Source organism: Nuphar pumila, chromosome 16, assembly GCF_984573655.1.
Source record: "Nuphar pumila chromosome 16, dmNupPumi1.hap1.1, whole genome shotgun sequence".
NCBI lineage: Eukaryota > Viridiplantae > Streptophyta > Magnoliopsida > Nymphaeales > Nymphaeaceae > Nuphar > Nuphar pumila.
Genome location: NC_143264.1, coordinates 44322402 through 44336910, shown reverse-complemented (window position 1 = coordinate 44336910; position 14509 = coordinate 44322402). Strand labels below are relative to the sequence as shown.

Here is a 14509-nt window from a genome sequence, read left to right as displayed (position 1 = left end):
AGAGAGAGAGAGAGAGCTGACCACCAATTGATGAATGTTCTTCTCTTCCTTCCTTTCTTTCTCTTCTTATTCTTTTTTTCTTCTTCGATTCCTGCTCATTTTTTGCTTCTTTTATGCTCATTTTCTTCCTTCTTTTATGCTTCTTTTCCTCCTGTTTTTCTTCCTCTGTTTCCTCCTTTTCTTCCCATTTTTCTGGAGGGTCTAGGGCTGAGGCAGCATCGGACGACCTTTCTAAAAAAACGTTTTTTATGATTTCAAAGGTTTTAAAATCTAGGTTAAAAATAACGAATTTAAAAGAAGTTTTTTGCAAAATGATGGTTGTTTTCAAAAGATTTTTCTAAAAAGGGCTCTTTAAGCTAAAAAAGGCTTTTTAAAAAAAAGGAGGTTCCTAAAACCGATTTGTTTTTTTCTTTCTGTATTTTTTTTTGTGTTTTTGAAATAAAACTCTAAAAACTGAAGGGAAATAAAGGGGTTTACAACTATTTTTTTTGTATTTTTGAGAAATATTTACGAAAAAGAGGTTTTCTGAGAATTCAGGTTTGATTTCTTTAGAAAATGGATTTGGATCCTGGTTTTGAGGAGATATTCGAGTTTTGAACCTCGAATTGAGAAACACAGAGTAAATGGATCCAAATGAATACTGAATGGACTGTCTGAGCCTTTTAGAAATTATTTTGGTATTTTTGTAAAATTGATTTTGAAAATTAGATAACAAAGCTCAGATTGGAATTCTAGCACTATATTCGGATCTGAAATTGAGTCAGATATATAACATGAATTTGGATTCTAGTGAATCTGAGAAGTAACTGGAATTTGGATTAAAAATGACTCAATTTATTCAGAAAGATGAGGTCAGAGACCAAGAGGAAAATTTTATAAAATTTTGAAAAATTTGGGGTGTTCACAGATGCCCCTCTTTGATACTAAGCCGGTTGAAAGCCGAGCTTAGTGGCAAAGAAAACACTCCAAATTTTGAAAAATGCCCAGTCAGCAGATCTGAACTGGGTGTGGAAGAATTTTATTTTGAAAAACATGATTTCTCGGGCTCAAAACCTTATCCTGAATGGTTTTGGAGAGACAAAATCCTCAAAAAAATGATATGACTGAATATTAGGAATAAGGAAATCGTGATGAGACTTTGGATGAAAGTCTCTAAATGGAAGAAAAATAAGTATTTTGATCAAGTCTCATGGGTGAGACAAAATCAACTTTTGGAATGACTCAGGTTTAGCCCTTAACTTGGATGGGACGAAGATAGATCAAGATAACTTGGATGAGGAAAGGAATATGAGCAAACCTTGATGGGACATTTTTGAGAAAAATGCCTTGTAAGATGAAACTCAAGTGTGATCCTTTCCTGGGTGGATATGAAATATATGAATTTCTTTGGTGAGGAAGACCCTGATGGGACTGGGAGAACACACCTCGTTGAAATGAGGAACCTCGTCGAAACGAGACTCAGGTTTTACCCAAACCTGAAAAGGAAGATACCTCATGGAAACATGAGGCAAACAGGTTTATCCCTTAACCCGAGTGGGACAATACAGAATCCTCGGATGAAGAAACATTGATTGGACTAGAAAGGATATCTAGTCGAAACGAGACTCAGGTTTAACCCTAACCTGAATGGAAAATACCTCGTGGAGCGAGGTTCAGGCTTCACCCTTAACCTGAAAGGGGCGACCATACAAAATCCTCGGGTGAAGAAACCATGATGGGACCTTCAGAATTTGGACGAACAAATCCAAAAGGGGTTTGCGAGAAGAGAAAAATGGGGTTCCCTAAAGCTTGGAAAAGGGATGATCTTGGGCGCCTCATTGCTGAGACTAAATCAGCTTTTAAAAACAGACGACCTCTCGCAGAAAGCTTGGGTGATACCTCGAGGAGTGAGGTAACAGGTTTAATCCTTAGCCTGAATGGATACAGAATCTTCGAGGAGCAAGGAAACTCTGATGGGACCTCTAGACTTCGCAAAACAAGTCCAAGAAGGATTTGCAAAAGGATGAAAAATGGGGGTCCCTAAAGCTTGAAAAGGGGTTGATAAAGGGGGCGCCTCATCGCTGAGACTGAAAATAGCTTTTGACAATAACCGACCTTTTGCAGAAAGTTCAGGTTTAACCCTTATCCTGAGCGGGAACTGTCTATGGCGGGACAATGGGGAACACAGGGAAGTGTGCAGATCCGAGAGACTCAGATCAAGCAGAAGGAAAAGACTTTTCAGTCCTAAGGAGGGATGACGTCAGGACACGTCAAAACGAATGTCAAGTTCTTGCTTCATGTTGTGATAACGAGAAAATATTGCCAATAATATGCCCAAAACCGTAGTTGATTTAAAATGATTGACCTGTGCTTATGTGAAAATATCACCTCTTTCTACCTAGAGTATTAACTTTAATTGGGCTAACTCCGTAGAATCAAGATTCAAGTTCAAATTTGTTGCTGTTGAGCTTCTTCAAGGAAGATATCAATTTCCTTGATATGAAAAGAGAAGAAATATTCTTAGTTTCATGAAAGCGAATTGAGTGAAAAGATATTGATAAAAGAATTTCACATAGATAAAGATGATTCCTGGCAGTTTCAGACAGTTTGATATTCTGGGGCTTTTCCCATGATGATCTTTTTGCACTCTTTTGAGTCATGGAGCTTTCTTGGGCTTTTATATCATCCTTCATTTTGGAGATGTCCTTTTTTTTTCCGGGGAAGGGTACGTCACAAACTCCTTCATCTTGGAAATGTTCCGATCCTTCTTTTTTTATTTCTCAGGAATTAGGCTTGATGATATCGGTTCATTGATAAAAATCTCTAGATGATAGCAGAAATCAAATATCTTTTAGGGTTTGTCGGGAGGTTCATCGCAGTCGCCTTCATCTTGACGGTGATCTGAACGTTCCATGGAAGGATCCGTCACAAACTCCTTTATCTTGGAGATGATCCAAATCTTCTTTGGCCCCGGGGGTCTAGCTCGCATATTCGTCTTCATCTTGACGACAATTCAAAGATCCCTTTTGCAGATATTTGATTGCAGCTTAAATGACTAAGGAGATATGGTTTGGGTAGATTCTTTTATCGCCCAGGATATTTTCACTGCCTTACTGTCAGAAAAATGATCTTTAAGAATGTGCCATAGCTATGATCAATATCAGTTCGCTTATGGCTTTTCAACATCATTGAATTTTCCTTTGCCAGTCATATCGAAAATTTTTCTTCATTCTCTTGGTTGACCAACAGAGAAAGCTTGAATTCAATTTTTATTTCGCAAGAGTTTTGCTCTTTTGGAAATAATACTAAAGATAGTTTTAGGTAATTCTTTATGCGATGAAAGCTTTGAGATCAACAATGGTTTTTGATAGCAAATTGGCAAAATATTCTTGAAATCTTTGATGAAAGTAATTGCTTGACACTCAATTGACACATCTATGATAAAATTCTCCTCTTTTTTCCCAAAAAGAGAGACTCAGGCTTAACCCTTACCTGAATGGGAAGTTGGAAATACTCCTCTCTTCCCTGAAGAGGAGGTGTTTGCAAAACGAAACTTTCGAAGAAAAATTAAGTTTTTGTCAAAACTCCCTATATTTAGGCTTCTCTTATGGAAAGGCGACCGACAATAAGGTTGAAAAAGTATCACAGAGGAACGAGTCCATCATACTCTCCATAGAAGGGGGTCCTCTGTGAAGGGGTTGGCCAAAGATGAGAAAAACGGGGGCCACAAAAAGAAACGAGCTTCCGTCGAAGCTCTCCCTGGAAAAGAGTTATTTTGTGTAAAGTTGGTTGTTGTTTTGCAAATTGTTCACGGAAAAAACGAGTCCCTTCAAACTCTCCCTGAAAAAGGGTTCTTGCGAGCGAAAGATGGTTGCATGCGAAAGGAACGAGCTCCCTTGAACTCTCCCCAAAGAGGGTCCTTCGCAAGAGAAAAATGAATGATTTTGACAAAATGGTAACCTGAAGGTTGAAATTGAGATTTAAGAGCTTGAATTGTGATGAACGGTTAGTACTAAGACTGAGCCTGGAGGGCTAACTTGATCAGTCAGCCAGACACTAGCACAAGCGCTAGATGTACCAGCGCGAGCACTGGATTTGAAGATGTACCAGTACGAGCACTGGGTTTTGAAAAACACACCAGTACGAGCACTGGATTTCAAAAATGCCCAGTACGAGCGTTGGGTTTTCGAAAATGCACACCAGTACGAGCACTGAGTTTTGAAAGTACACACCAGTACGAGCACTGGTTTTCAAAAATGCACACCAGTACGAGCACTGGTTTTCGAAAATGCACACCAGTACGAGCACTGGGTTTCGAAAGTGCACACCAGTACGAGCACTGGGTTTTCGAAAATGCACCAGTACAGGCACTAGGTTTAAAAAATGCACCAGTACGAGCACTGGGTTTTGAGAAATACACCAGTACGAGCACTGAGTTTCGAAAATGCACCAGTACAAGTACTGGGTTTTGAGAAATACACTAGTACGAGCACTGAGTTTCGAAAATGCACCAGTACGAGCACTAGGTTTTCCAACGGGGAGTTGAAAAAGAGACCGACATTCCAAGATACTTGAGAATTGAGCGAGAATGATTGTCGGTGTTTTAGGATTATCCCTTATCCTGAAGGGGGAAATTCAGGTTTGTCCCTTAACCTGAAAGGGAAACGAAGAAAACTTTGGTCCAATATGAGCATTGGATCAAAAGGGGAAATCCGAGTCGGAACTCGGAATCGCAAAATGGAAGATAAAGGGGAAAATTCGAGTCGGAACTCGGTTTTTCAAAAGTAAGAGGATAAATGAGAAAATCGAACTTTGAGAACTCGAATTTTCAAAGGAACGATCGGTTTCAACACGAGCGTTGAATCCGATAGGAAGTTCGAGTCGGAACTCGTAGCTTCAAACGAAAAGATAAAAGGGAAAACTTGAGTCAGAACCAGATTTTTCAAGATAAAAGACAAAAGAGGAAAATCAAGTTTTTGAAAACTCAAATTTTCAAAGGAACGATCGGTTCCAACACGAGCGTTGAATCCGATAGGAAGTCCGAGTCGGAACTCGAAACTTCAAACGCCATATAAAAGGGAAAAATCCGAGTCGGAACCCGGATCTTTAAAATTAATAAAAAAGGGAAAACCCGATTTTGAAAACTCGAATCTTCAAAGGAACGATCGGTTCCAACACGAGTGTTGAATCCGATAGGAAGTCCGAGTCGGAACTCAGAACTTCAGACGCCATAAAAAAGGAAAAAAACCCGAGTCGGAACCCGGATCTTTAAAATGAAAATAAAAATGAAAAACAAAAACCTGAGTCGAAACTCAGATGGGAAGGAAATAATTCCAACCCGGGAGTCGGATTCTGGAAGGATTGACAAAAGGTATGAATAGATTCCGACAATGAAGAAGATGAAAGATTCATTTGAGATCCTTGACCCAAGATGGCCTAAGATTCAAATCTATTTATAACGGATTCAGGATTTTCCCTTATCCTGAAGGAGTATAAAGTAAAATTTGATGTGAATTGAGGAATTTATGGGATGTAGTTCAGGTTTATCCCTTAACCTGAAGGGGACGTACCTCAAAGAACGAGGTTCAGGCTTTATCCCTTAACCTGAAAGGGGAAAAAATAAAATTTATAAAATGGAGAAGAATTAAAGAAATTTATTGAAAATTTATTTTGGAAAAGAATTCTCACAGGTAGCACTGTTGCTCCCATGAGGGGTCTCAGGATTATCCCTTATCCTGAATGGGAACACCTCGAAGAACGAGGGTCAGGTTTATCCCTTAACCTGAAAGGGTAAAAGAATAAAGGAATACCTCATGGGAAGGAGGCATCAGGTTTATCCCTTAATCTGAAAGGGTAAAAGAATAAAAATTGATAAAAATGATGAAAAATTGATAAAATTTGATAGAATTGGTAAAATAAAGATTGATTAAAGATTTAATGAAAATTTTGACAAAATTGAAGCAAAGAGTTTGTCTGATCCTGCCTGCATGTATTAAAGAGAAGATAGATGTATATAAAAATAAAATGCCCCAGTATCATCAAGAAGAATATGAGAATGATAGAAGATCATTATTTTATTGAAAGAGGCTCTTTGAAGAATACAGAGGTTAAAATGGAAACTTAAAGTATAAAATTTCTTTAAGTGCATAGCATTGATTGGATCTAGCAGTTCCACTCCATCTGCATTGATCAGACGATACGAATTACGAGACAGCGCTTCCTTAACCACATAAGGGCCTTCCCAATTGGGTGACCACTTGCCCCGTGGTCGATGCTTGAGATGAGCTGTCGATCTGAGTACCAAATCATTAACTCAGAATCTCCTCTCGATGACTGACTTGGCATAATGCCTAGTTATCCTTTGACGATAAGCTTGAGCATGCTCTGCTACCTTGAGTCTCCTTTCATCTAGTAGGTCAAGTTGCACCAGTCTCTGCTGCTGATATTGATCAAGTGACAATTCTATAAGTGAGGCAAATTTGAGGGCAGACTTCTGGACATGGAAATGTAACACTACCTCAGTCCCGTAAACAAGCTCTGAAGGAGTGACATTGGTTGGAGTCCGAATGGTGGTTCGGTACGCCCAAAGTGCATCGTGCATCTTTTCGTGCCCATCACGGCCTGTTTCCACAATTCTTTCCAGAATGCGGATCAAAATTTTGTTGGTGGCCTCTGCCTGGCCATTCCCTTGAGGATAATAAGGAGCTGAGAAGTGATGATGAATCCTAAACTTCGAGCAGAAGGTCTTCATCTTCTCATTCTTGAAATGACTGCCATTGTCAGACACAATATCGTGTGGGATGCCGAAACGACAAAGAAGGTTCCTATGAATGTAAGAAACCACATGTCGGCCTTCTAATGTTCGCAGAGTTACAACCTCGACCCATTTGGTGAAGTATTCTGTAGCTGCGAGGAAGTATCTGTGGCCATTGGAAGCCGAAGGAGTGATCGGACCTACCACGTTGAAGACTCACATCGAAAAAGGCCAAGGAGAAACCACGGACTGCAAAATATGCGGCTGACGCATGAATGAAAGGTGCGTGCACTTGACATTTGACGCATTTCCTCACAAATCGATGGCAATCCTGCTGCATGGTTTTCCAATAATACCCTGCCCGGATAATCTGCTTGACGAGCGTTTGGTAGCCGACGTGACCATCACGAATTCCCTCGTGTGCCTCTTGGACAACTTCCATGGCTTTGTCCTTATCTAAGCATCTGGCGCACTCAGAACTGAACCCACGACGGTAAAGAGTATTGACAAGGATGAAATAGCGGGCCGACATGTGCTGTATCGCACGTTGCTCCTTTCTTAACATCTTTGGTGAGAATTCTCCAGTTTCAATAAAGTTTTTGATGTTTTGGTACCAAGGCTTCTCTTTCTGAGTGACTTGGTTTACTTGCTCAACTGGAATGAAAGCAGGTTGATCAAGTCTGTCAATCTCGAAGGAACGACAAAATTCACTGTCTTTGAACGACAAAATGGAGCCTAGACAAGCCAAACCATCAGCTATATGGTTGCATTCCCTCTTGACATAATCGACCTGAAATTCTTCGAAGTTGCCTATGAGAGCTAAGGCAATCTTCTGATAGAGAATCAATTTTGAATCCTTGACTTGCCATTCAACATTAACTTGACTGACAACAAGCAGAGAATCGCCAAAGGCATGTACTTTTTTGACATTGAAGTCTTGTAGAATCTTGAGGCCTTGTATCAAAGCTTCGTACTCGGCCATGTTGTGAGTACATTAAAAGTTGAGTTTGAGGGAATAAGGGATTATCTCCTTTTCGGGAGTGATCAATAAGATTCCGATCCCAATGCGAGACATATTCCTGGCTCCATCGAAGAATAGAGTCCAAACTGAGGATTCTTGAATGTTGCAGATGCGATCGTCGGGAAAATCATCTTCTGCCTTGATCTCTTCTGTCAACGGGAAATCTGCCAACTGATCTGCTATAGATTGACTCTTGACTGACTTCTGAGATACATACTCTAAGTCATACTGCATAAGGAGGACTTGCCATTTTGCAATCCGTCCAGTAAGGAAAGGCTGCTCAAGGATGTACTTGAGAGGATTGAGCCTTGACAGAATTTTGATTTCTGAGGTCATTAGATAATGTCTCAGCTTTTGACACATCCATACTAAGGCTAGACATGTCTTTTCTATCTGAGAATATCTTTTCTCATAATCGTTGAAAGTCTTGCTTATGTAGTAAATGGCGTGCTCTATCCGATTGCCTTTCTCATACTGTGCAAGAAATCCACCACAAGCATTCTGATTAACAGAAATATACAAGAGAAGTGGCTTTCCAAGTTCTGGTGGCTTTAGAACGGGTGGATTGAGGAGATACTGCTTGATGCGTTCAAACGAAAGCTGATATTCTGATCCCCATTCAAATTTCGCTTCTTTTCTCAACAAGTGATTGAAGGGCTCGCATCTCATGGCCAAATTGGATATGAAGCGCTGGATTGACTGAATGCGCCCTTGAAGGCTTCGCAGTTCCCTCAGATTGGTGGGAGGCGGCATATCAATGATTGCCTTTGCCTTAGCTGGATCCATCTCTATGCCTTTCTTGCTGATCATAAAGCCAAGCAGTTTGCCTGACTCTATTCCGAAGACACACTTCTGCGGATTGAGCCTCAACTTATAGAGGATAAGTCTTTCGAAGACTTGGCCGAGAGCATCGAGATGATCTTCTCCTTCTTTGGACTTGACCAAGATGTCATCCACATAGGCATCCATGTTCTTGTGAAAAATAACTACCATTGCTCTTTGATAGGTTGCCCCAACATTCTTGAGCCCAAACGGCATGACTGTGTAGCAAAAAGTACCCCAAGTCGTGGTAAAAGAAGTTTCTGATTGGTCACGAGCGGCCAGTTTGATTTGGTTGTAGCCTGAGTACCCATCCATAAAGGAAAACATGGCATGGCCTGCCGTGCTATCGATCAGAAGATCGATGTTGGGGAGTGGATAATCATCTTTTGGGGTAGCCTTGTTGAGATCCCTGAAATCAATGCAAATTCGGACCTTGCCATTTTTTTGGGAACTGCTACGATGTTCGCCAACCAGTCTGAATAATCAATGGTTCGGATGAATCCTGCTTTTAACAACTCCTCAAGTCCTTCTTTAACTTGGGGTGCCACTCGGGGATCCATTTTTCTGAGTTTCTGTTTGATTGGCTTAACATCTGGCTTCAGCACAAGACGATGTTCGACCAGCTTGGGCTCTAAGCCTGGCATATCCTCATAAGTCATGTTGCTTGAGAAAATGGATGAGTCTTTCCTTCTCATCTGAATTTAAACCGGAGTCAATCTTGAGGATCTTCGGATCATCTTCTGAACCAATATTAACATCCTCTGTCGGATCCTGAACCAACGACGACGATTCATCCTGCTTCTGAATACTGGCAAATTCTGGCAACTCTTGAATCGCTGAGTCAAACTCTGCTAGCTCTTCAATCTGTTCTGCCATCTTGCTGGCTTCTGCCCCTGCCTTTGCCTTGCAGATTCTGGCCGGTTCGGAATTATTTTGAGAAAAACTGGGATTGATAATGAGCCTCTTGAGCGATTTTGGAGCCATGATTTGACAATCCTGAAAAGCGCAAAGAAGGTTTTTGAGAGAAAATAAGAAATTCAAAATGGCCTTTTATACAGAAACAAAGAATAACGACATAGACAAAATGTAAAGTTTTGAATGATATACGCCAAGATATGAAGAGAAAAGATCAAAATTTCATTGATAGATCAACTTGATATTTACAGACGAAAAAGAAAGGAAAACCTGGGACCGAGTTTGTCCCTACAGGATGACAGGAAAACAAGAAAAAGAAAACAGGAAACAAAGGCATTGTCTTCATTCCGCTCCTTTGACAAAGGTGGTTCTTCTGCCAGACGACTGACCCGTGAAACCCAATCCTGCACCAGTGACATGCTGACTCAGGACGATTGCCTCTAGGATGCCATCCTCATTCTTACCGAGGCCTCTGAAGGGCCGGTAGCCATGTTTTATCAAAAGATCAAACCCCTTCTTGGCTTTAGAGAACTGAGGAAAAAGGGGGTGATCTTTAAGAGAAGCACAATTGAGACGCCCTCCGATCTTGTAGAAGTAAGGTCCTTGCCACCGAACTACTGCTGTGACGTTTTCTGTTGGCTGGACTTCCTTCAACTTCAACATATCCAAACTGTCACTCAAATTGATCTCATCACCTTCCCGGATGCTCGGGATGTCTGCGGTGAAAGTAGGACGAGGGATCATCGGTTGCGGGAGTCTCTCTTCTGGATCTTCCCCCAAGACTGTGGTGATCATACCTCCTTTCGACCACTTGATGCACTGGTGAAGGGTGGAAGGAACAACATTGGCGTTATGAATCCAAGTACGCCCCAAAAGAAGGTTGTATGTGGGCGGTACGTTCACCACATGGAACAGAACGGTATGCACCAAATAGTTGATAAAAATTTCAAGGAAGACCTTTTCTTTGGCCGTCTGCCCATGATTATCAAAGTCGTAGATCGTAATGGGATCCGGGACATATTCCTCCTCTTTAAGGCCCAAGGCCTTAGCTGTCATCTCTGGACAAATGTTGAGGCTGCTGCCTCCGTCAACAAGCACATGAGGGACAATCATGCCCCTGGTCCGCACCACTATATATAAAGCATTATTGTGGAATGTATGAGGTTTTGGTAAATCCTCATCTGAAAAGGTAATTGGTGCGTTGGTTATGGCCTGATTAACAATCTGCGCCATGTCCTGTAGGGTCGTGCTTGGCTTGACCTTGACTTTCCTTAACAAATCATCTAGCACTTGTTGGTGTTCAGGAGAAGCATGAGTCAAATCTAGGATGGAGATGTTTGACAATGCCGTGATAGGCTTCTGAACTGACTCGGCAACTTTGCCCTTCTTGGAAGCTGACTTAATGAAGCACTTTGGTAACCCGTGAGTCTGCCTGGTGGCTTCTGCCGTTACCTTTGTTGCCTCGCTGACTGGTTTCTTGTTACTAAAAATTGAAGTGATATCCACCCTCTTGGTGGAAGACTGTGCCTGACGCAGTACGAGGACCTGATGCTGATCCTGAATGTCCTGGCTGGAATATGGCTGAATACCGTTTTGAAAAGGGATTGTTTGCTCTGAAATGACTGAAGTTGAATGCTTGGGAAAGGGCTTGGACAAGATCTCCGGCTGCTCTTCGTCCTCATCCTCGATCAACAGATTCTTGTCAATACAGTCCTGGATGATATTTTTGAGGACAAAACAATGCTCTGTGTCATGTCCTACAGTACGATGGAATTTGCAGAATTTTTTCATCCATTTGCTCATAACAGTCGGTGGATCAGCCACCTTAGGGAGTTTAACCATCCCTTTCGACAACATGTATTCCAGGACATCTTCCCGGGATTGCTCTACGGCGGTGAACTCTTTGTCATAACTCCAACCATCGTGCTTCGATTTCATTTGCTGCTTTGCTTCAGGCTGTGGCATCGACTGAACATGCTGCAGCTTGATGAATTTGCCTTTCTGGGCTACAGAGTTCGTTCTTTCAGCAGAGCTTCCTGAGCCCTTGCTACGGTTTTTCTTATTCTTCTTGTCGCCGAAACTGCTGCTATTGCCTGAAAAATCGGTGGAATAAGTAACATGTGCCTTCTTTTTCTGCTCAGGGTTACCTCGGACGAATGGGTAACCTTCATAAAGGTCGTTGTCCAATCCAGTTTCGAGCCATTCGGCTCTCTCAATTAACTTGATGAATGACTTTGCAGGAGACGTGGAAATGAGATTCCTCAGAGGCTGAGAGAAGTTATTGAGGATAATTTGCAGAGCATGTTCCTCTGGAATGGGAACCTTCATCTTGTTACAGGTGCTCCTCCACCTGTGGATGAATTCTCCTGCTCTCTCATTTTCATTCTGCTTCAGATTGTAAAGATGATTGAGAGTGGGCGATGCCTCGACATTGAACATGAAGCGCTCGATGAAAAGATTTACTACCTTATCGAACTCTCGTAGTTCGATAGGGTTGATGTGGTCTGAATACCACCTGGCCGCTACTCCTTCCATGCTGCGAGGGAAGCAGATGAACAAGGCCCTGTTGTCCTTTTTGAAACGATCGCATTCCGCATAGAACGTGGCCAAATGGGCTTTTGGATTGCCCGTTCCATCAAACTTGATGAACTTGCGAGGGAGATTTTCCAGACCATCGTCCCCGTCCAGGCCATCGTAAAAATCCTCGCCAGTGTAGGTCTGCTTGCCCTTACTTTTGGCCTGAATATCTTTGATTGCTCGAGTCATCTCCTTCAATTGCTCATGCATCGGATCCTCGGCCGGAATCCCATACTTAGGCTTGTTCACAGATTCGGGTTCTTCAGCGATCTTTACAAACTGCCGTGGAGGATTCTGATCGAACACAAACTGCTCTTCCTCTTTCGACTCTTCTTCTGCTGCATCTGCATCCTCAGAAGTGGTGTCTGATTGGACCTTCTTTCTGACAATTCTGATCGGCTTCTTCACAACCTTCTTTTTCGGTTTGCTCTTAGGAACGACCTTCTTCAGACTTGCCTCGGCCTGCTCTGACATCATTCTGGCCATCATTTTCTGAAATAGACCATACATGGCGGGATCAATGTCATCTCCTTTGCTCTGACCCTGTCCTTTGACTGACTTGGGAGACTCCATTGCTTTGATCTCACTGCCATTGTGCTGAGGGACTGTCTCTTTTCCAGTCCTTGTCTGAACCATCTTGACAATGCCAATGATTTCTGCAAAATAAGAGAATGGTTAGAGCAGACAAGAATGGAGGACTCGGCATACAATTTGAAAGATTATCCCATTACCAAAGATCGGGTCATCACAAGATTTATGATAATTACATCATCATCATTTGCATGACGATTTTAAATGTGCCTTGTTACTTAGGCGAGGTCGTCAACCATGATAAGAGACTTTTGAAGAAGAATAGAAGGAATGTCCCATCATTAGGGACGAGGTCGCCACGAGAATCGTGACCATTTACGATGTAAAACATAAAAATTTGGCCCAAAAAGCTTTTTAATAGAACAAAAAGTTTAAATTTTATTGATGATAAATTTAAAGACAAAGAGAAGGTGGGAGACAGTTTGCCACCATTGTTGATATTAAGAAGATACATGGGGTCCAGGAAATATGGAAAGAGGAATGAAAGAATCCCAAGTGTATTTGGTTACATGGTATGCCCCAGACCATTGATCCGACTGCAAATTGAATTCTGGCATGTTACCCTTGTAACGCCCCAAAATTTTAACCCAGATTTTTTTCAGGATTTTTTTTTTGATGAAATCAACAAATGATTCTAAGGTTAAGCATTTCAGAACGATACAGGAAGGTAAAAGCAACCACACCATTTATTTTTATTTCAATAATAATAGAATCCAAACAGAGTTTATCACATCATCAGTCTTAAAACAAAAATTTCAATCAAAAAGCAATTAGGACCGCCAGGGAACAAATAGATGCAGTCCTGGTCAGCGCCTCATCCTGCTTCGCTCATGGACTACTCTGTGCCTGAAAATGATAAAAATTATAGGAATTTGACTACCACGTCTAAGTAGGAAAACTGTAATTATTCTTGCAAGTAGATCATGTGTCAGGTGTGTGATGTGGGTGTCGTGTGTGATTTTCAGTCTATACATAAACACATAAGGAAGTCGATGCAACAGCAATAACAGACATATATCTAAATAAAAAGGTAGATTATGTAACAGTTATACTTAATCACACAAAAAAGCATTTTATGCAACTACAACAATTAAGCAAGGTATTAAGCAATTAAAGCAGAACTTACCCTAACATGAATAACATCTATATAACATCCATAATATGAATTCAATTAACTAATATATACACAGTTTAGGATGTTTTCTCATAAGCACCGAATATAAAGCATGATGAAAAAGTATGCAAATGTCTCTTTAATGACTCCACACAGTGATACCTAACTGTTCTAGTTGATGTTTATCTTTTCTTATCCCGCGGGTACACACGGGCCAAGGCAACCATCACAGAAGAGAACGTTCGGGGGTATATTATTCAAGGTTGTTTTATTAACCCGAACATTCTAACTGTGACTGAAAATTCCAAGGGAGCGGCCAGTGACCGAGAGAAACTCCCAAAGGCCAAAACCAAAACAGGATGCATCCCTAACTTCTGCAGAAGAACAAAAGAGCTACCACCTAGGATATATTGGTAGTCCGGGTCCCTCAACTCTGAGGACTGGGACCAACGAGTCGCTTTACGCTCGAAACCAAACCACGTGTCCCCAGAGTTTTGTACCACCTACCCTCTCCAAGGTAAGCCCAAGAACTGAGTGGGTTAATCTTTTCATTTAATTTATTTTCCGAAGTACGGGGTATTTTCCCCAACTTCCCCCCACTACCACCGCAGTAGAATTCCTAACCTTAGTCATTTTACTAAGGTGAAATAGGACAGTCCCCATTTATTTGCCATATTGATTTCATAACCCACCCTAGGTGCTCCGGTGCCTTTAAACCAGTCAAGCACAATGCCCG

The 14509-nt window shown here is 41.5% G+C and overlaps 1 protein-coding gene across 1 annotated transcript in view; it reads left to right on the top strand.

The window, feature by feature from the left end:
• Positions 1-14509, top strand: part of LOC149813213 (choline transporter protein 1-like) — a 46679-nt gene that overhangs the window by 13880 nt on the left and 18290 nt on the right. The window lies entirely within an intron of this gene.